Genomic DNA, 21,582 nt, shown 5'->3' with positions numbered 1-21,582 from the left:
GTAGACAGAAAACTAGTAGACATAAAAACTGAACACCATCACTGAGTAACTAGATTTAATTGATATTTACAGAACCGCCTACCAACAACAGCTAAATGTGTATTCTTTTCAAGGGCACAAAGATTGGTCATCAAGACAGGCTATGCACTATGTCATAAAATAAGAACCTTAAAAATTTAAAAGAATTGAATCAACTGACTATAGTGGAATTAGACTAGCAGCATACAATAGATAGCAGAAAAATATAAAACACTAAAGAATTAATATACTATAAATAATTTATCAATGAAAGATAAAGAATAAAGAGAAATTAGAAAATACTTTGAATATTAAAATATATTCAAAAACATTTGAAAATTATAACACAGCATAGCATAATTGTGGGACACAGCTAATAGCGTGCTAAAGGGAAATTTATAGATTTATGCTTATAAAGAAAAGGTCTCAATTCAAGAAGCTAGGCTTTCACCTTACTAAACTACAAAAAGAAGAGCAAAATAAACCCAAATTAAGTGGAAGAAAGGAAATATAAAGATAGGAGAAAAACTAGTGAAACTGAAGGTGGAAACAAAATTAAAAAGTTAATGTAGGGCCTCCCCGGTGGCGCAGCGGTTGAGCGCTGGGTTGCGAAGCTGCCCGCAGCCTCTGCGGTGCCGGTTCGATCACCGGCTGCTCCCCGGCCACTGGAGGAGGGTCCCACATGGCGCGCAGACCTCTCCTGCCGCCCGCTGCTCCGCTCAGCAGTGTACTTGGGTCCTTCTGCCTGCTCTGCTCCCCGCTCTGGCTCTGGTGAATTCTCTCACCCTCCCGCGCTTCTGACTGTACCCAGTGCATGTATAAACAAAAAAAAACAAACAAATAAATAAATAAATAAAGCATGCCTCTATAAAAAAAAAAAAAAAAAGTTAATGTAACTAAAATTTGACTTCTCAAAAACATAATAAAATGGATATGTTCTAACAAGAATGAGAAAGAAAAGAAAGAAAAAAGACACAAATTACCAATATCAGGAATAAAAGAAGAAATTATTATTAATAGGGACCCTACAAACCTTTAAAAAAATAAGGGAATGTTCCCAGCAACTCATAAATTTGAAAATTTACATAAAATTCTTTGGAAACTAAAAACTTTCAAAACTCACCATACATCAAACAGATATCTAATTAGCCTTATAACAAGTAAAGAAATTTAATTGATAACTAAAACCTTTGTCCCAAAAGGGGATCACCTCATATAAGAATTCTATCAAACATTTAGGAAAGAAAGAAAATGAATTCTATGTAATCTCTTCTAGAAAATAGAGGAAAAAGAAATATTTACAATTAATTTATGAGGCCGAAATAGCCCTGATATCAAAACCAGACACTGATATCAAAACAAAAATAATTCAAGTAATATCCCTGATATTGATGCTAATACCAAATCCTCAACAACATATTAACCAATCAGAACCAATAATATATATATATATTTTTTAAAGATTTATTTATTTATTTATTTATTTATTTATTTATTTATGCAAGCACTGGGTACAGTCAGAAGCGCGGGAGGGTGAGAGAATTCACCAGAGCCAGAGCGGGGAGCAGAACAGGCAGAAGGACCGAAGTACACTGCTGAGGGGAGCAGCGGGTGGCAGGAGAGGTCTGTGCGCCATGTGGGACCCTCCTCAGGTGGCCGGGGAGCAGCCAGGTATCGAACCGGTGCTGCAGAGGCTGTGGGCAGCTTCGCAACCCAGCACTCAACTGCTGTGCCGCTAGGGAGGCCCAGAACCAATAATATATTAAAAAAATAATATGCCACAACCAAGTGGGTTTGTGTCAGGAATGCAAAACTGGTATAATATTTAAAAATCCACCATATTGGGCCTTCCTAGTGGCACGGGTGGTTGAGTGCAGTGCTGAGAGGCTGTCCACAGCTTCTGCAGTGCGGGTTCAATCCCAGCTGGCTGGGGAGATACCCACATGGTGCAGCAGACCTTTCCTGTCTCGCCTGCTGCTCCCCTCAGCAGAGTATTTCAGTCAGTCTGTCTGTTCTGTTCCCCGCTCTGGCTCTGTCTCCAGTGAATCCTCTCACTCCCTGCATCTCTGGCCTATAGCCCCAGCTCTTGTATGCATAAATAAATCTTTATTTAAAAAATTCACCATACTAACAATTTAAAGAAAAAAAAATCACATAATCACTGGTACAGGGAAACATTTGAAAAATTCAACACTCATTCAAGATAAAAATTTTCAGCCAATGAGGAACAGAAGGAAATATTCTCAATCTGATAAAGGGATATTACAAAAAAATAAACAGCTGACATCACAGCTAATTGTAAATGACTGAATGCTTTCTTTTTTTTTTTTTTTTTAAGATTTATTTATTTATACAAGCACTGGGGTACAGGCCAGAGGCCCGGGAGGGTGAGAGAATTCACCAGAGACAGAGCAGGGAGCAAAACCGGCAGAAGGACCAAAGTACACTGCTGAGGGGAGCAGCAGGTGAGAAAGGAGAGGTCTGCCTCGCCATGTGGGTATCTCCCTGGCTGGCTGGAGATTGAACCAGTGCTGCAGAGGCTGAGGACAGCTTCACAGTGCTGTGCTCAACCGCTCAACCCACTATGCCACCCACCAGGGAGGCCCTGACTTAATGCTTTTCTTATGGAGATTCGGATGAGGCAAGAATGGCCTCTCTCATCATTTCCATTCAACATCATACTGGAAAGTGCTACTAAGTGCAATAAATAAGAAAGTGAAGACATTTAGTTTGAACAGGAAGAAATAAAACTGTTCCTATTTGTAGATAATGTAATGTCTATGGAGAATCCAAAGATCTCCATTTAAAACAAGTTTTAGAATTTTGTGATGTTAAAGAACACAGAGTAGACATATAAGAAGCAATTTAGACATATTACAAGCAATTCATTTCAATATAGTAGAATGAAAGTGAATGTCATAACTATTAAAAATGAAAATACAAACTGCAAAAGCTCTCAGGAAATGAAAAATTTCAGTGGAAATCATACAAATTCCATATAGGATCTATATACTGAAAACTAAAAAATGTTGATGAAAGATACTAAAAAATATCTAAATAAGTGGAGAAGCATGCTGTGTAGACAAGCTGGTTCTAATTTATATGGAAATGCAAAAGACCTACAATACTCAAAACGATTTTTAAAAAGAAAAGTAAAGTTGAAAGAAACACATTACCTAATTTTAACATTTACTACAAAGCTATAGTAATCAAGACAACATGGTTTGGTGAAGAGACAGATACAGAGGTGAGTGTAACAGAATCAACTAGAATGACACCCAGGCAGACATGTTTAATTGTTATTTTGTTAGGGGGAAAAGGATGTCCCAAAGCAAATTCCATATAGGCTTTGTGGACTCCACCCCCACCCCAGGTCAAAGCCAAAGACACTGGGAACTCCAAATCCCATCACCACCAAAGGGAAGGTGGCTGGGACCTGAGGGTGGAGTTAAGCAGCAGGTGGATATAAAAGGCAGACACGTGGGCTTTGGGGGACCCCATTTTGGCTCTCCACCAGCTCACAGCGTCCGGCCAGCTCTGAGAGTGACTTTGGGTTTCCAGGTCGTCGGATCGGGTAGGACGCATTAAAGACTTTATTTCCCTATTTTCTCCCTGAGTTGTACATTTTCCTTATTTCCTTTCCTCTTGTAAATAAACTTTTTATTAACCTTTTTGTGTGTGTCTGTAGCAGAGTATTCATAAGTCCCTTTAAAGCGCGCTGGTGAGGACCCACAGCCAGGAACCCGTTTAATATAGGGGTTGCTCTATAACAATTTGACAATGGTGCAGAGGCAGTTCAGTGAGGAAGCGTAGTCTCCAAAAATGTCTTGAATAATTGGTTCAAATGTGTTTGAACAATATGAAAAAACAAACTGTAACAACCTAAATCTCATACCTCACACAAAGACTAAATCAAGATGAATCACAGGTTTAAGTATAAATGTAAAACTATAAAGATTTTAGATTTTAGGAGAAAACAAGAAAAATCTTAGGCAAGATAGCTTTAGATGTGTCAACAAAAGTACTATGCTTTAAAGAAAAAAGCTGATAAATTAGGCTATCATTTTTTAAAATTTGCTCTGTAAAAAATACTGTAGGAAAATAAAAATACATGGTAAGCTACTTATTGGGAAAAATACTTTCCAAATTACATATCTGATATCAGGATATATACATAACCTTTTAAGAAAGCAAAAGCCCAATTTCAAAGAAGATAAAACACTTGAACAGACACTTGATCAAAGAGAATATTCACATGTCACATAATCATATGCATAATTTAATATTATTAGTCATTAAGGAAATACTTGAGATAACACCACATATGCTACACACATAAAAAATACTGAAAAAGCCATGGACTGGTGAGGATGCATAACAACCAGAACTCTCTACATTACTGATGAGACTACAAAATGGTAGAATCACTTTGGAAAACAGTTTGGTAGTTTCTAATAAAGTTAAATATTCCATATGAAACATATGAATGGCTATCTCATTCTTGGATATTTGTCCTAGAGAAATGAAAACTTAGGTTCACACATAAACCTCCATGTGAATGTTTATAGCAGTTCTGTGCACAACTGCCAGGACATGTAAATAATCCAACTATTTTTCAGTTCATGAGTGGATAAATAAATGGTGGTACATGTCCATGGAAAGCTACTGTACAATCAAAAACAATGATACATGCAACAACTTGGATGAATCTCAAAAACTATTATTTTGAGTAAGTCAGTCTCAAAAGATTATGTACTGTGAGAGTCTATAACATGACATTCTCAAGAAGACAGAACTACAGTAATAGAGAACTCATCAGAACAGCCAGGGCCCAGCAAGTGGGGAGGATATGGTTACAAAGGGACAGCAGAAGGGAGATTTTCTGGGTATTAGAACCTGCTCTGAATCCTGATCATGATGGTGGCTTACACAAATAAGATTAAAATTCATGGAACTGTACATACAAAAATTCAGCATTAGTATATGCTCATTAATTTGTTTTTTAATTTCAGAAGTTACAGTATACTATAAAGAGGGGCCAGCTATTATTACTAATGCCTCTGGGTCAAGGGATGAAGATGAAATGGTACCAGCAGAAAATTAGATATTTCTTATAAAATACTTAGAAATCACATTCATCCATCCATCCATCCAACCAGATGATCACGATGGGTCATTCTGACCAGGACACACTCAGTGAATATACAACAAGAGGCAGAAATGAACATATAGAAAAAATGACAAAGTATGATAAATGTCAACAAAGAAGTATGCTGATGATGGAAAGTAAAGTTTCTGAAGTAGTTTCCACTTAGACAAGCACTTGCCAGATTCATATTAAATCCAACAGACTTCAATTATCCTTTAATTGCATTATCATCAGGCAGTTATTTACACATTTGCAGAAAATACCAAATTTGTATATCTGCAAATTATAATAATATTATTTTGTATAAAATTTACAAAACACAAGATACCTAGCTTTAACTCCAAGTTACTTTATGTGAAGTGCAAGTCTAACTTACACTTGTGTCTTGGGAACAGAGAATTTCAGGCTCATTGTGTGAATCTAGTGTCCTACTTAGTGGGGATAAAGGCAAAAGAGGGAACTTAAAGATGGGAAAGGAAACTTCAGAAGGGGAAGCTGGGAGAGGAAGAGGAGTGGAGGTTAAATTTTACTTTTTCCTTATTTGTTTTTAATTCATTGTGTTGAACCCTAGAATTTTTGTATGTACAGTTCCATGAATTTTAATCTTATTTGTGGATCAGGCCAGAGAGGCTGTCCTTCAGGCAGTGAGTGTGTGGGGCTGCATGAGATATTGCCATGGTAGAGCCAAGATCTAGAAGAGGCAAGACCTAGAATCTTAGAGACCAGCAAGGGACCTTGTAAAGTGTCTACTCAGTAAGCAAACAAATGGGTTAAATACTCCAAGCTCATTTTTGATCAAGAGTTTTTGTTGTTGTTGTTGTTTTTATTTTCATTTATCTATCTATCTATCTATCTATCTATCTATCTATCTATCTATCTATCTATCTATTTATTTATTTGTTTGTTTGTTTGTTTTTTGGCAATTTGAGGACCAGGAGCCAGAAACCAGAAGTTGTATACAACTGAAATGAGGATCAGACAGACAAGGAAGACACAGTGTTCCTTAGCATGTGTCTCACAGGAAACAAAATAAAATACATTTGCAAATTTATGATGAAATGCATAAAAAAAGAAAATGGATTGATGGATGGATAGACGGGTGACTAACTGGTGGATTCATACATGATAAAAACAAAGAAGATCCTCAAGGACTTTATGTAAAGAGCATAACTCCCGCTCTTTACATATGGACTGCGGGTAGTGACTTCTTTGCAATGAAAACACATGGAAAGGAAGAGGGGGAGGTGGCTTTACAGTGGGGAAAGCTGACAAATACCACCTTAGCCAGTTGATCAAAACTAACATCAAGAGCAATAAAGTATGTTGGTAGTGAGTACCTATATAATGTGATGTGAATGCATTATAACTCTGTGATATTTCTTCCAACATTCTCTGTGATATTCCATTAGAATATTGTGAATATGCCATCATATTCACAATAACAAGATACAGAAACAACCAAATGTCTGTCTATGCAATGAACGGATAAAGATGTATTATGTACCTGTCCATCAGTCTATGTCTCCAATGGAATATTAATATTACTCAGCCATGAGATAGGATGAAATCCCACCACTTCCAACAACATGAATGGACCTTGAGGACATTTATGCTAAGTGAAATAAGTCAGAAGTAGAAAGACAAATACTGAATGATCTCACTTATATGTGCATTATAAAATGCTTGAACTCATATAAACAGACTGCAGAATGGTGGTTGCCGGGAATTAGAAGGTGGAAGAAATGGATAGATGTTGGTCAAAGGAAACAAACCTCCAGTTATAAGATAAGCAAGTTTTGGGGATCTAATGTATAGTGTAGTTATTACAGTTAACAACTTTCATATACTCAGAAGCTGCAAAGACACAAGACCTTAAGTGTTCGCACTACAAAAAAGGAAGGATAATTATTTGAGGTGATGGAAGTATTAACTTCCATCATTTAGTGATCATTTAGAGTGATCATTTAGAAATGATCATATAGTGATCATTTAGAAATATACCAAGCTATCATGTTGGACATTTGTGTAGGTTTAATATAACATTGTGTAGGTTTAAGAACACAATGTTATATCAAGTATAGCTCAATGAAGCTGGAAAGAATTATTTTTTGAAAAAAGAAAATCATCAGACAAATCCCAATTCAGTGACATTCGACTAAACAGTGGATTATTATTCCTTAAATTCTCAAGGTCACCAAAAACAAGTTGGAAAAACTGGTACAGCCGAAAGAAGGTTAAGGAGAAAAGACAACAAAATGTAAAGTATTATCCTGGGTGAAATTCTGAAACAGAAAAAAGGCCAGTAGGAAAAAGCTAAAGAAATATGAGAAAAGTATAGACTTCAGTTAATAATAACACATCAATCTTAATTCAATATTAGTTCAACAGATTCCTGTGATGAATGCATTCTAAGATGTTAATAATAGGGGACACTTGGAATGTGGGAACTTCACAATTTTTTCTGTAAATATAAAACGATTCTAAACTGAAAAGTTTATTTAAATACACAGGTTTAGTAAAACGCTAATGGCACAAATACGAAACAAGGTGGCGGGTATACTGGCATGCACAGTAAATTATTTCGACTTTGTTGTGTGCTTGCAATTCTTCATACTTTAAAAAAAACAAATTTGTAAGCATTTTGATTAAACTGCAGGGTAGGAAGATCCTGAAATGCTTCAAGCAGAGCAAGCAAGCAAGTAAATGAAAAGACACACTATCTAGCACTAGTAAAGATGTGCAAATTGCTTCCCTTGTCCTCACTTGGTGTGCTGTGTTTACTGCTTTACATTGTTTGATGTAAAATTATTTTTAAGGATATTAATAACTTTACCATGAACTTCAGTTCCAGCAACCCTAGTTTCCCCCTTGAGATTTTAAGTTCCTTAATCACAGTTTCTCCTAAATGCCCTCACAGTTAGAGATGCTATATATTGATATATTTCTGCACATGACCTATTATCACGCCTCACAGAAAAATTCTGATGCTATCAGGCATACCTCCCCACTTCCTGTCCTCCTACTTACACAATTATTTATAACCTTCCTACCCTTGCCCCTTCCTTTCAGATTTAGAGAGCAGTTCAGGGTTGACTTTTGCTTCGCCCCTTCCTCAGCTTCCAGAACATTTATATTTTTCCATCAATTATTTCATTTCTTTCTCAGATCTTCTGCACCAACTCTTCTTCACACTAAGCAAAACAAATCAAATACCACAAAGCCCTCTCTCTGCCTCTTTGCCCACAGTCACTGTTCTCTAGAGCACACTTGCTGTCTGTGTGCACATTCGTTCCTCTGTTTCTAACTGCATGGCAGCCCTACCCTCGAGCTCACGGGTAACTTAACCAAGGCTACACCTGTGATCTTGACTTTCAGCAGTAGGTGACCAGGTGTCTGTTGGACATTTTCCCCTCCTCTGGCTTCCAAGGACCCTCTCTCTCTCTCTCTCTCTGTCTCTCTCTCTGTCTCTCTCTACTTCAGCTAATCCTTGTCCACTTGTCTGGCTTCTTTTTTTTTTTTTTTTTTTTTTATAGAGGCATGTTTTATTTATTTATTATTTGTTTGTTTGTTTTGTTTATACATGCACTGGGTACAGTCAGAAGCGTGGGAGGGTGAGAGAATTCACCAGAGCCAGAGCGGGGAGCAGAGCAGGCAGAAGGACTGAAGTACACTGCTGAGGGGAGCAGCGGGCGGCAGGAGAGGTCTGCGCGCCATGTGGGACCCTCCTCCGGTGGCCGGGGAGCAGCCGGGGATTGAACCGGCGCTGCAGAGGCTGCGGGCAGCTTCGCAACCCAGCGCTCAACCGCTGCGCCACCGGGGAGGCCCCTTGTCTGGCTTCTTGTCCTCAAGTCACCCTGCTAAATATCAGAGCTCTATCCTGGTCTTTTGATCATGCCCTAATGAGCTCTTCTTGACCGTCCAAGACCATTATCACTCTGAAGAACCCCAGAGCCACACTTCTCCATACAATATCAAGAGCCAGCTCGTGACATGTCTGGAGGATGTACTGTGCACTAGGCAATGTTTAAGCACTTACATCATCTCATCTGGTCTTTACTACGACCCTAGGAGGGCAGTATTATTATTGTCATCCCATTTTACCAAGCACAGAGAAATCAAACAACTTGCCAAAGTTCATACAGCTTGAAGCAAGAATAGGGACCCTGACCCTGACCCATGCTCCACCCACCACACTATGCTCCTTGCAGCACATCTCCACCCTGCAGGCTCTTCATCTGTTCATACCCAACATGCCCCACATGGGACTCACAGTCTCTCCCTGCAAGTTGTTCCCCTTGTATTTCCAGGGGGGGTTACAGGTTTACTGGGGCCTGAAGCTTCTATAATTGTGCCAAGAAGGGCTCTTCTAGAAAAAAGAAAACAGTAAGTGCAAAATCAGCTCCAGGTGTTGCGAGCCAGCCGCAGCAGTCTGGATGTCAGGGGTTCCTGAAGGATGGGAAGGCGTTGGCACAATTGTAGAGAAATGATTAGGGGAAAGGGGAATGAGGAGACGCGGACACTTGGTCAGTGTGCAGGCATTGTCCTGCTGAGGGTCTCAGCAGCCATTTATTTATACATTTCAAGCAAACCGGGAGAGTGCATAAGCATATGCATTAAGGCAGGAAGATAACAATCAATCGCATCTTTCTCAGGAACAGCCAAAGGTTTATTTGCCCTCCTGCAGAGGCCGCAACATTTATTATTTTTTTTATTTAAAGGAGGCACATTTGCTAAACAAAAGTGTTCTTAGAATAGTCATTTACCTTAAACAACCAGTCATTTTATTACTAACAAAAGGCTTATGTGACTGCAACTAACATTTCCATGTTTGCCATAGTGAAGGATTAACCAAGGGCTAGGGGAAACAAAGGGCAGGAAGTTACCTGGGAGAGGGGAAACAAAAGGATTATTTCTAACTAACCTATTAAGTTTAGACTAACATATAACCAAACCATTAAAGGAAAAAACAGAAGTCTTTGATATAGAAATCATCATCTATAGTATATTGTTTTTATATTGATTTGATATTAAGAAACCAAGGGCCTGGAGGGCGTTAATGCCAGGCAAGCCACATTGACTCTTCCCTAGCCCCCAGCTCTCGATTAAGGGAGGAAGTCTCCTAATCTAAACAAAGAGTTTTCTACCTATTACTCCTCTACTTATCTAGTCAGCCTAGTTTCTGTATCTAACTTTAAGATCAAAGGACAATTTCCTTTTCCATAAGATTGCTGGTTGTTGTTTTAAGGAACTACAAATATTTCATCAGGGACAGGGGCGGAGATGGTTATAGCCTTTGATTCTCAAAAATGGTCGATATGTGACATATCAGTAGTTGTAACACTGACTATTTCCGAGTGCATTATTTGTGCTGCCGTGGTTACTAGCTCAACCAGTCACAAAACTGCTGTTGACTTATTCTTGAATGTATACTCTAACAGCTACCATACCAATTGTCACATCCAAGGGTATTAGCCCTAAACAAAGAGGAAAAATTTAGCAGGAGTCAGCTATGGCACCTCCTGGCTTATCAGGAATTTTCTTATACTTGGAGCATGGCTTGCCTCTGCCACTCAACTGCTATCTTTAACTTTAAAGTAAAAGAATTTCCTTCTCCAATTAACACTTGCCTCAAAAGACCACATATTCATATTAAAGACTTGGCCGAGGGATGTTTACAGGCTTCTGTTCCCAGAAGTTTTTTCACTTGTTAATGTAAGGCCAAATGTTGAATTGCTGCCTTTTTGGCCGAGAACTACTAATTTTATAAAAAATGTAGTATTTGTATCATGCAGTACCATTTGTCATCAAATTGGTTTTTCAGTGATTGATCAGTATTTGCAGTTTTACTTTTAAATGCGTATTTTAGCAATGGTAGAAACTAGCCATAAACAAATGAGGAGAATCTTGGAGTCAGCTAACGAGATTCCTGATTTTTCAGAAATCCGCCCCATGCCCGGACTTTTGTCAGACGACATGAGTAGCATGGCTCCCCATATCCAGGGTCTTGAAAAGGGTCCATGAAAGCCAGCAACTGGGACACAAAACCTTTAGTACCTTCATGCAGAAACCCCGAAATCTTCTTCCCACAACACACACATTCTGTATTTAGTGACTGGAATCCAGTCACTCTGTAACAGGTGGTCCCCAGGAAAGGGGGAGGTTCCCTGCCCCACCCAAGGGAGGGTGGAGCTGAGCTGCAGAAGAGACTGAGGTAGGAAGCAGGATGGAGCCAGGAGACCTGGAGGAGGCACATGGAGCCTAGAGACACGTGAAGAAACTGCATTTGTCTTTTGGTCTTGGACTGGGTGACACAGATGTGGGTGAGACCCATGGGGAGGTGACAATGACAGCCTTTATCTTGATGTTGATTTTGCTCTTTTCCTTCCGGGCTTGTCCGGTTGTTTGTGACCCTTTTCTGTGGGTCCCCACTGGAAGATGCTTTAGACTTGTGGCAGGCCTTGGGGCCTTGCTCTGGGCCAATCCCATTTGGATGGACTTTTACCCACGAGGGGATGGGTAACTTTGGGTGCTTCATTTAGAAACTAGATTCTTTGCCTTACCTGTATTGTTTCCTAGTTTTATTAAAGTTCCTTTTCATTAAAGTCTCCTATGTTTTGTGTTGATGCGGCGATGGCAGAACCCATTTAGAATAGGCAGGTTTGCGGGGTTTTGGGCTGCCCCTCTCCCTGTCCTATAACAACTCCACCTGGAGACTTAGAACCCACCTTCCATCTTCACCCCTTTCCCTCCCTCATAGTGCATCCGGGATTCCACCCTGTCCAGTCTCTCTTTCTCAGATCCCTGGTGTCCCTCTCCACCTCCTCTAATAAACCACCTTGAAGTGGCTCAACGTCTGTCACTTCGATCACCCCCATAGGCTTCTCCCCTTCCTGCTTCAGCCAGGAATTTCCCCAACACATTTCCTGTACTACAGCAGGGTGAGAATCAGAAAAACACATCTCATTGAGGCACTGTGACGCCCCACTGTCTTCTGCTAAGGTCTAAGTTCCTGGCATTATCCAATTCTGGTCCACCTACCCAGGCCTTCGTGTTGTGCTCACCTTTTGTTGCTTTACTCAACAAACAATTCTTGAATTCTAGCAATAAATGCCTGTAATCAACGTGAAAAACTGCAGCATAGCAGCAAACACCCCCAGACCTTTCATACTCCATGTCCTGCAATCATGCAGTTTCCAGTCTATGCCAGACTATGTTCAGCCTCTTTGCATTTTTCTGGGCTCCAGGGAGCTTTTCAATACACTGATCATCTGAATAATCACCATTTAGCTTCCGTGACTCAGTGAAATTGTCAGCTCCATACAGAACACTTCCTGATCACTGTCCGCTAGCCAAACTGGATCCCTTCTTCCCTTCTACTCCAGATATAGAATGCTTTTATTTTCTTGGAGCCTCTACTAAACCTAGTGACATCTACCTGACTATGAGAAGATGCCCCTTACTTCTCAGTGAACTCCGAGCAAAGACACAGCATTTTATGCATCTCCAGATCCCCACTGGGACCTGGTACACAGTAAACACCAGCCAGCCATCTATCCTTCTACCCATCTATCCACCTACCCAAATGCCCCTACTTATCCATCTATCTTTACACTTACACATACACACACACACACACACACCCATCCATCTATCTACCCACCCACGCAACCATTCATCCATCCAACTATCAGTGTGCCAGGCATTTCTCCAGGTGCTCTTTGCATATAGACAAGATCAAAGAAGATGAGGGTCCTGTGCTCATTAACCCTGCATTCTACTGGGAGCACAGCCAATAGAAATAAAATAAATAAGTAAGCAAGATAGATGAGACACACTCTATAGAAAATTAACCAGGGACAGATCCTGCAGCAGTGTCTTGCAGGTCACAGAAAGGGGCCTGGACTCCATCAGCAGTGAGTTAGAGACACACATGGTAGTTGAGTGAAGGAAAGAGTGAATACATAGACACAATGCTAGTTTATTAGTCTGAATTTAGCGTGTCACTGGCCCATCTCTGCTTTGAGTTCTCAGCATCAACTTTACCAGGTCCTCTCCTCTGACACCTGGTGTGAGGTAAGATAACCTATTTCCTGAGTTTTGCACAAATGCTATTGGACAGACTGAAATTATCACCTTGATACCTCACCCCATCTCAGAATCAGGTAAGGATAGAGAGCTACCTTGCCTAGAAATAGTCCAGAGTTAGTCTTACCTCCTAATCCAGGACTGACTCTCTTGCAATCCCTCAGGGGTCCTAGTGAAGAGAGGTCATAGACAAGGGGTGGGAATTGGAGTCAGAGAACCAGGAACAGGAACCTGAAAAACATGGAGAAGTTTGGCAATAGAGCAGATTTTGAATCCTTTCTCTAGCATTCGTCTCTCTGACCCAGGGCAAATCACTTCGCCTCCCAGCCTCAGGGCTTTCACTTGACATGGGAATACAAGCACTAATGTGATTGGGTTTGGAGAAAAGAACAAATAAGACACCTTGGTAAAATAAGAGATTTCTACAATACTCTTTACTCTTCTTTTTTAAACAATGACCTTGTGGCCTAAAAGAAACTGGGGTCCTTCCTGGCGGCACATGGGGTTAAGTCTCAGCACTATGAAACTATCCACAGCACTGCAGCACGAGTTTGATGCCTAGCCAGGGAGGTGACACATGGTACAGCAGACCTCTCCTGTCTTGCCTGCTGCTCCTCAGCAGTGTATTTCAGTCAATCTGCTTGTTTTGCTCCCCACTCTGTCTCTGGTGAATCCTCTTAACCCCTGCACCTTTGGCCTACACACTTGTAGGCCACACTTGTCTGTCCTACCCTCTTGTATGAAAAAAAAATATTTAGAAAAATTAAAGTTAAACTGTACCCATAAGAAGTACTATTGTTCTTCACTCCTATTCTACCAAAGTGAGAAAATGACAAAATCATGTGATAAGTCTCAGTTCCCCATTTTGTTTATATTCAAGTTGATGGGTCCCTTTTGCAACAATAACAAATGAATACAAAACTGAAACCTTTCTACTTCTCTTTTCCTCAAGATCCAGCAGGACAATGCCCTTTGCCCTCCCGGGCAGAGTCTGCAGAAAGCACTGTGGCCTCTCCCCAAGTCTTTGGAAGCCAACAAGGAAGGCAGCTGTAGACTGAGGGATGCCCATTAGAGCAAGCCTTCAAGAGGCTCCACGAATGCAGACTGCCTTAAAACACACCCCACGGCCTGCTCCACTTTGCGTGGAACCAGACAATTGGTTTCGCATTACTGAATTGTTTGTGTTCTTATTTAGTTCTCTTTTCCTTCTCCTTAAAAAAAAAAAAAAAATTCCAACCAGACTTTGAGTCATCCCAGATGGTCTAGGAAGGAAGATGGATGTTTTGGGATCAAGTGTCCAGGTAGCTCTGGTCCCAGGAAGGCTCAGGCTGTATTTTACAGAACACACACGCACACACGCACATGCTGTGCCCCAATACCCCACCCAGGAAGTAAATTTCTCAACCAGCAGGGCCAGCTATGAGTCACAGGCAATTCCGTTGTGTTTGGGGGCATAAGACCTCCCTCCCACTCTTAGGGGTCAAAAGGAGTTGCTAAGAAGTGCGGAGCGGGCTTCCAGCAGAGGATATGTGGTCTGGGCCTTGAGGGAAATCCCCATGTCCCATGGTTTGGTAAGAGCTGGGTCCCTCTACTTAGGTCTCTTGAGAGGTAAGGCACCCCTGTTGCTAGTAAATTAGGCCATGCTCTGAGCTGGTGTCTGCAGGGCTGGTGCAGCTACACATGCTGGGCCCTTCCATCTCAGGCACTGGGAGTTTGCCATGGGGTCCTTGTGGGGGCTGAAGGGACTGTCCAGTACCCCATGCTTATCTGAGGATACAGAGAGCTTCTTTTTTTTTTTTTTTTTTTTTAATTTTCTAGAGGCATGTCTTATTTATCTGTTTGTTTGTTTGGTTTATACATGCACTGGGTACAGTCAGAAGCCAGGAGGGCAAGAGAATTCACCAGAGCCAGAGCGGGGAGCAGAGCAGGCAGAAGGACCGAAGTACACTGCTGAGGGGAGCAGCGGGCGGCAGGAGAGGTCTGCGCGCCATGTGGGACCCTCCTTCGCTGGCTGGGGAGCAGCCGGGGATCGAACCGGCGCCGCAGAGGCCGCGGGCAGCTTCACAACCCAGCGCTCAACCGCTGCGCCACCGGGGAGGCCCCATACAGAGAGCTTCTATTGGCCATGATGCCCAGGTGGGCAGAGAAGAACAGGTGGGTGCAAATGGCACCACCCAGCCAAGCAAGAGGAGAAATCCAGACCATTGTTCAGTACACACTTCATCAGACCCAGATAAGAGGCAGACACCCACGCCTGACTTTCAGGAAAAAGAAAACATGATAAGTATATATATATATATATATATATATATATATATTTTTTTTTTTTTTTTTTTTTGGTTTGGGGGTTATTTTTAAAAGTAAGCATTTCACAGCATGACTTCGAGGAAGGGTGCAGTTAGGGGACATCTGAGCCCAGAGTTTTGATCATTGGCTCCCCTGAACCCAGAACCAAGATTCCATAATGACCTTTGCTCTGCCGGTCAGGCTGGGAATTCTGGAACAATCCCTTCACTCACCAGGCTTGGAGCTAAGGCAGGTTTCTAATCAGATAACCTGAAACCCCAGACTTGAGACCTGCTCTGTCGGCCTGTGATGAAGGGAGGCTTTACGGCACTTATTCGACAGGGGGCAGAGCAGCACAGCTCTATCCTCCCTCTTCCCGCCCACCCCCTTCAGGTGCACAGCTAGAGGAAATGCTCTTTAGTAAAAACGTGGCTTTTCTCCAGAGGCGGCACAGTGGAAGGCTGATTAGCGCCTGAGCCCTCAACTGGCCTAGGTGTTAGGAGGATCCTGGTGTAGCTGCTTCCAGCATCAGCCCCCAGATGGCATATGATTGTGAGCTGGCCTGAAGCAGCTCTCAGCCTCTGCCCTTAGATGGCAAGGCTGGAGAAGGATGTGAGGCTCCTCCTGAAGACTTGCCCTGTTGAGGTCATGGCCTTCTTTTCCTCTTTTAGCAAAGAAGGGTCAAGGTATTGTTGCAAGTGGGCCCCAACACTGAAAAAAATAAAATGTGGTTTCTCTGAAAAACTGCAGACACCCAAAATGCATTTGTCATACCAAAACTAAATCAGCAGAACAGCAGGTTTAAACTGGGGCGCCAGTCCATTTCTCACCTCGGGGAGAAGGGAATGTGGAATATGGCTGGGAAATGCCCTCGCTCCTGTCCTTGCTGCACCTCTGTTAACTAGAGAGAAACTCTGACCTCTCCTCAATTGACATGGAGTTTCCTGAGGCCTCAGTGTGTCTCTCTGTGAAATGGAAAATCAACCATAAATCCTTTACCTACAAGGTGAGAGAGATGAGTATGCCTCTCGTGGGTCCCTCTGCAGCCCCTCCTCTACCCTCTGCTTGTTCTTTCCCAGTTCCTCCCACTCTCTGGTCTTCTGCTTTCTTTCCTCTCTCTGCCCCCTCCAGGCAGAACATGAAGGGAAAAGTGTGCCTCTTTCTGGTTAAGAAGTTTTGCTTTGCGGCAGCACGGCCCACTTGTGATCCTGTCCTTCCCAGCTGGGGGAAACATTGATTTACATTCAGGAACGTGAGGAAAGAAGCAAGGCTATGAGTTTCGAGGCCGGGGAAAATCACAATGACACATGAAAGCTTGGTCCTTAGCGAAGAGCCAAACTGGGCCCAGGTGGCACTGAGTGTGGGGGAGCAGAGTCAGAAGAGAGGCCCAGGGTTCCCTGACTTCAGGAACATACTAACGCTGATGGTCCCAGGTCAAGAAACAGAGATGGAAGCACAGAGGGAAAGGAGCAGGAGAGAGAGACAAAGACAGAGAGAACTAAAAAGGAAAGTGTATGAAGAAAGAGGCAAAGAAAGAAGTACAAATAAGACTTGAAGAAGAGTAAAGGGGGCCTCCCTGATGGCGCAAGGGGTTAAGCACAGCACTATGAAGCAATCGCAGCCTCTGCAGCAGAAGTTTGATCCCCTGCCAGCCAGGAAGCAACCCACATGGCGCAGCAGACCTCTCCTGTTTCGCCCGCTGCTCCCCTCAGCAGTGTGTTACATCAGTCTGCCTGTTCTGTTCCCCACTCTGTCTCTGGTGAGTCCTCTCACCCTCCCACCCCCACATCTCTGGCCTGTACCCCGGCTTTTGTATGCATAAATAAATAAATAAATCTTAAAAAAAAAAAGAAAGAAAGGGCAAAGGGCTTGAGCTTTCTTCAGGGCACACTGAGATCTTTGAGGGAGTTTTCCTTACGTAATACCAAATAAAAGAGCCTCTGCAGCTGGTGACTGACGACTGGAGAAGGGTTGTAGGTACCAGGGCCAGTTGAGTGACAAGGTCCTGGGCCTTGTTGCTGGCCTGCAGGGCATCTTGTACCCTCAGCATTTTGTTGGGGGGGGATGGGGGTGCAGATGGGTGGGAAGACACAGAAGCCCAAACTCTAAGCTTGTCCTAGAGATCCTGATCTGTCTGGGTGGCTCATGTCCCCCTGATCCCTGGATATCCCTGTCCTACTGCCTCTCCCAAGTTTGAGACAGGTGCTAGTAGGGTGGGTGTGAGCCTGAGATCATCAGCCTCCCTTGGGCCCATGGATCTACTACTTAAAAAGATACATGTCTAACCCAAGTTCCTATTCTTTGTGAGCCTTAAATTTCCCCTGAAAAATGGAGATAGTACTATCTCACAGTGCTGTCACAGCATTTGCTAATGACATTATTATGAAACAAGAAATGCTTGCTGCTTGCTACTGATGGTACTGAACATCGCAGGGTTCCTATGCCACTTGCCTAAGCCCAGTCATTCTCATATCATCTGGGGGGGAGTACCGTAAACCCCCTCACCTTGTAGATGACACGAAAGAAAGACAAAGTTAAATCACTGCTGACAGGCCTGTCCCTTCAGAAGCAGCATGTTTTTAGGTGACCAAGAAACTTGAGCCGCCTCCTTTCCTTCCTCCTGTGGTCAATCAGCCCCGGTAGTCAAAGCGCAGCTCTAAAGAGTTGCAGTACCCTGGGGAAGAAGCTTGGCCCCTGAGTCCAGACTTCACCAGCCAGTCACTGGCTGAGGTCTCTTGAGCAGTCATTTGACCTCTCTGAGACCTCAGTCTCCTTGTCTCTACCTGGAGGAGATGCTCCGTGTCCATCCAGTGTCTCACACTGGTTGTTTGGGGGAAATGGTATTATTAGTCCTGGGAGAAGTCACAGGTCACACGAGGTGCAGGTTTCTCTTCCTCCTTCTCAGCCCTACCAGGAGTCTGGCCTTGCCCTATGGACCTTGGGAGACACAAAGGAACAGACAGGCCCAGGCTGGGATGTGGCCACATGCAGACTCTGGTGAGGGAAGTGGAGGGATCACACAACCTGGAATTTGCTCAGATCTGGGACTGAGGTCTTACTTCACCAGAAAAGCAGTCAAATTTCAGGATAAAATTCACAAGCCAAGGGTTCAAACACCTGAGGCTTCAGGTCCCAGGCTGACCATATTTTAGTTGCATGACCTTGGATAAGTCACCGCCTCTCTGAACCTTCGTTTTCACAAATGTAAAATGGAATTAAAATGACTGCTACTCTTACAGGGCATCTTATTACCTCTGAGATAGATGTAATAAGGTAAGGGTTAAGAAGTGCTGGCCCAGCCTTGATGCCTAGCAAATGCTTATCCATTCTGCTGCTGCTTGGACACCTTTACAGAGAGTCCGGGGGCTGTGCTGTCTCCTGCTTTCCAGCCCCACCTGAGTGCGGTGCTACCACTGCCAACAAACATGTTTGAGTGCCACTCTCAGAGTGCACGAAACAGCATTTGAAAAATGAAGGCTCTGTGCTGTTCATGGATTTTCTATTTAAATTTACTGATCCCTAATTATAATCTCAGCAAGAAAGAAACAACCTAGGACCAGCAGGGATTGTCAAGGAGCAATTACTTGGCAATTTTCTTTTTTTCCAATGGAAATAAAGGGAGGTAGGGGGAGCAGAGACACAGAAGACAGCTGAGTTTACTGCAGACTGTGCCTTTGGCAGAGCTGAGCATCTGCCTTAGAGATAGGACTCAGTGTTTTCCTGGAGGGGGGCGGGGAGGCACTGGGATGGTGGTGGGAGGTGAGTATGCGGAAGTGGGGAACTGGCAATGGGTGGGTGGGGGACTTACCCACTGACTGACATCACTTTGGTATTTCCCTCTTTCTTGAAAAGTTAAAACAAGACCTGCTTGCCTAGGGATTAACAAAAGATAACCCCAGGCTGCAAACTATTTGGTAGATCTTTTTCTTTTCTTTTCAAATTTCCAAAGGTAGAAAGAACATTTGCATTGAATGAGCCAGGGTGCTTGGCAAAGTTTCAGGAACCAAAGTCTCAGTCCCTTCAGATACATAGTATCAGCATCTGCTGGCTGGAGGTCGGCACCAGCATGAGCAAGGGTGAGAGCTCCTGAGGTTGGCTGCAAACTCCTTGATCCCAGTCTGTTTCCACACAGCTGTAAATTGTGAAGTTAGGCCCCACCTTCCACATTGGAGGCTTGACCAAGGCATCCTTGGGCAGCTAGCTCAGCTCATCAGCTCTGGGGTGTCAGTGGTCATCGGCTTTAGAAACGAGCATCAGAGGCTGAGAAGGATGGTGGGAGTCGTGCTGGTCCTCGGCAGGAAACAACTCCAAACAGTGCTCTGTTGTTTGTAGAGGAGCTGACTCAGAAGAACTCTAAGCAATCTATTTCAAGTGAAGAGCAAAGCTAGGGTCAGGCTTACACATCTGGTTCTGTTATAGAGCAACCCCGATATTAAACGGGTTCCTGGCTGTGGATCCTCACCCGTGCGCTTTAAAGGGACTTATGAATACTCTACTACAGACACACGCAAAAGGGTTAATAAAAGGTTTATTTACAAGAGAAAAGGAAATAAGGAAAATGTACAACTCAGGGAGAAAATAGGGAAATAAAGTCTTTAATGCGTCCTACCCGATCCGACGACCTGGAAACCCAAAGTCACTCTCAGAGCTGGCCGGACGCTGCGAGCTGGCTGAGAGCCCAAAAATGGAGAGCCCCCAAAGCCCACGTGTCTGCCTTTTGTATCCACCTGGCTGCTTAACCCCACCCTCAGGTCCCAGCCACCTTCCCTTTGGTGGTGATGGGATTTGGAGTTCCCAGTGTCTTTGGCTTTGACCTGGGGTGGGGGTGGAGTCCACAAAGCCTATATGGAATTTGCTTTGGGACATCCTTTTCCCCCTAACAGTTCCACTGCCACTGGCTAGAAAAGCAAACATTTGGGATGCATCGCTGCACCCGTCGCTCTGTGCCTCAGTTGTACAAAGAATATATAAGAGAGCTGTCCACCTCGGAGAATTGCCTGAGATGAGAAATAATTGCGCCCTCCTAGCTGCACAAATTAAGCTGCACAAACTAAGCTGCACAAGTGCATGCCTGGTGCCTCAGCCAGTGCCGGCAGCTACGAATGAGTAATGAAGCGCTATTGTTGAAGGCTTTTTGCCTTCTAAGCAAGGGGCTGAATGCCTGAGTGCCTGTTCTCTTTTAAACTTCGCCTTCACCCGGTCAGGTAAGCATGCTTTTGTCCCATTTTACAGAGAAGGAAACTGAGGCTCTAAGAGATGAAGTGCAAGGTTACAAGGTTAAGGAAGCAGGAAGTTTGGAGTCACTGGTTATTCATAAAATATTTACCGCTCTCTGTGTGCCAGGCTCTATTCTAGGCATTGGGGATTTTGTGGTGCACAAGGCAGACAGGGTTCTTGGTTTCTTGGCAATCGCCTCTAGGTGGGGGAAATTTGGAAACAAAATGGCCCTCCTCTGGTGCCCACAGTCTGACATTCACTGATACTGCCTTCCCGTTGGGCTGTGGGTCTCATCTTGGTTGTTGAGCACACAGCCCCAGAGAGGAGCCTGTCAGAGGGTTGGATGGCAGCAGTAATGCCTGTGGTCTAGACATTAGTCTTTGTTCTCCCAAGAAGGGAGCTTTTATTTATTTATTTATTTTTGGGGGGTTAATGTTGGCTCAGTTCTCTCTTCCTCTCCCATTTCCTTTCCCTGTGCCTGGCCCTGGGATTTTGTACTTGGTGGGACTTGCTGAGAGGAGCTCCAATCCAAGGATGTTGGGCTCCAGATTGAGGGTGGACCACAGACCACCAGACTCAGGGTGAGGGTCGTTGGGTCTTGCAAATTATTTGTACAAGCAACACTCATTTTACCTAGCTTTTGCTGCTGGGACTCCTGAAAACATTTCCCAAAGTCCCTAGGCAATACTCCATCACTAGGAGGGTGGGTGCCTGTCCCAGGCTCTCTGACCCACACCTTTGGGGCAGAAAGGAGGCCACAACTGGCCAGGTGGGCTGAAAGTGGGGAGTGGGAACTTGGGCTCCCTCTAGTGAGGCAGTGAGGGCAT

The 21,582-nt window shown here is 43.3% G+C and overlaps 1 protein-coding gene across 3 annotated transcripts in view; it reads right to left on the bottom strand.

The window, feature by feature from the left end:
* LCP2 (lymphocyte cytosolic protein 2) overlaps window positions 1-20,227 on the bottom strand; it is a 94,573-nt gene extending 74,346 nt beyond the window's left edge. Inside the window, exons 1-3 of one of the 3 annotated variants that reach the window (XM_037498963.2) lie at window positions 20,148-20,227; window positions 19,347-19,900; window positions 13,380-13,483 (exon numbers count right to left, since the gene is read on the bottom strand). The gene's annotated coding sequence lies outside the window, so the exon portion shown is untranslated. Of the gene's footprint in view, window positions 1-13,379; window positions 13,484-16,368; window positions 16,388-19,346; window positions 19,901-20,147 lie in introns of those variants that run through there. The other 2 variants (XM_054691030.1, XM_054691031.1) reach the window with 2 other exon arrangements.
* Window positions 20,228-21,582: the final 1,355 nt, after the last annotated feature.

The sequence above is a fragment of the Talpa occidentalis genome, unplaced genomic scaffold, assembly GCF_014898055.3.
Source record: "Talpa occidentalis isolate TD23 unplaced genomic scaffold, MPIMG_talOcc4v2.1 talOcc4.9, whole genome shotgun sequence".
In the NCBI taxonomy this organism is placed as follows: Eukaryota; Metazoa; Chordata; class Mammalia; order Eulipotyphla; family Talpidae; genus Talpa; species Talpa occidentalis.
The sequence above is the reverse complement of the archived record's forward strand: the minus strand, read 5'-3'. Positions and strand labels throughout refer to the sequence as shown.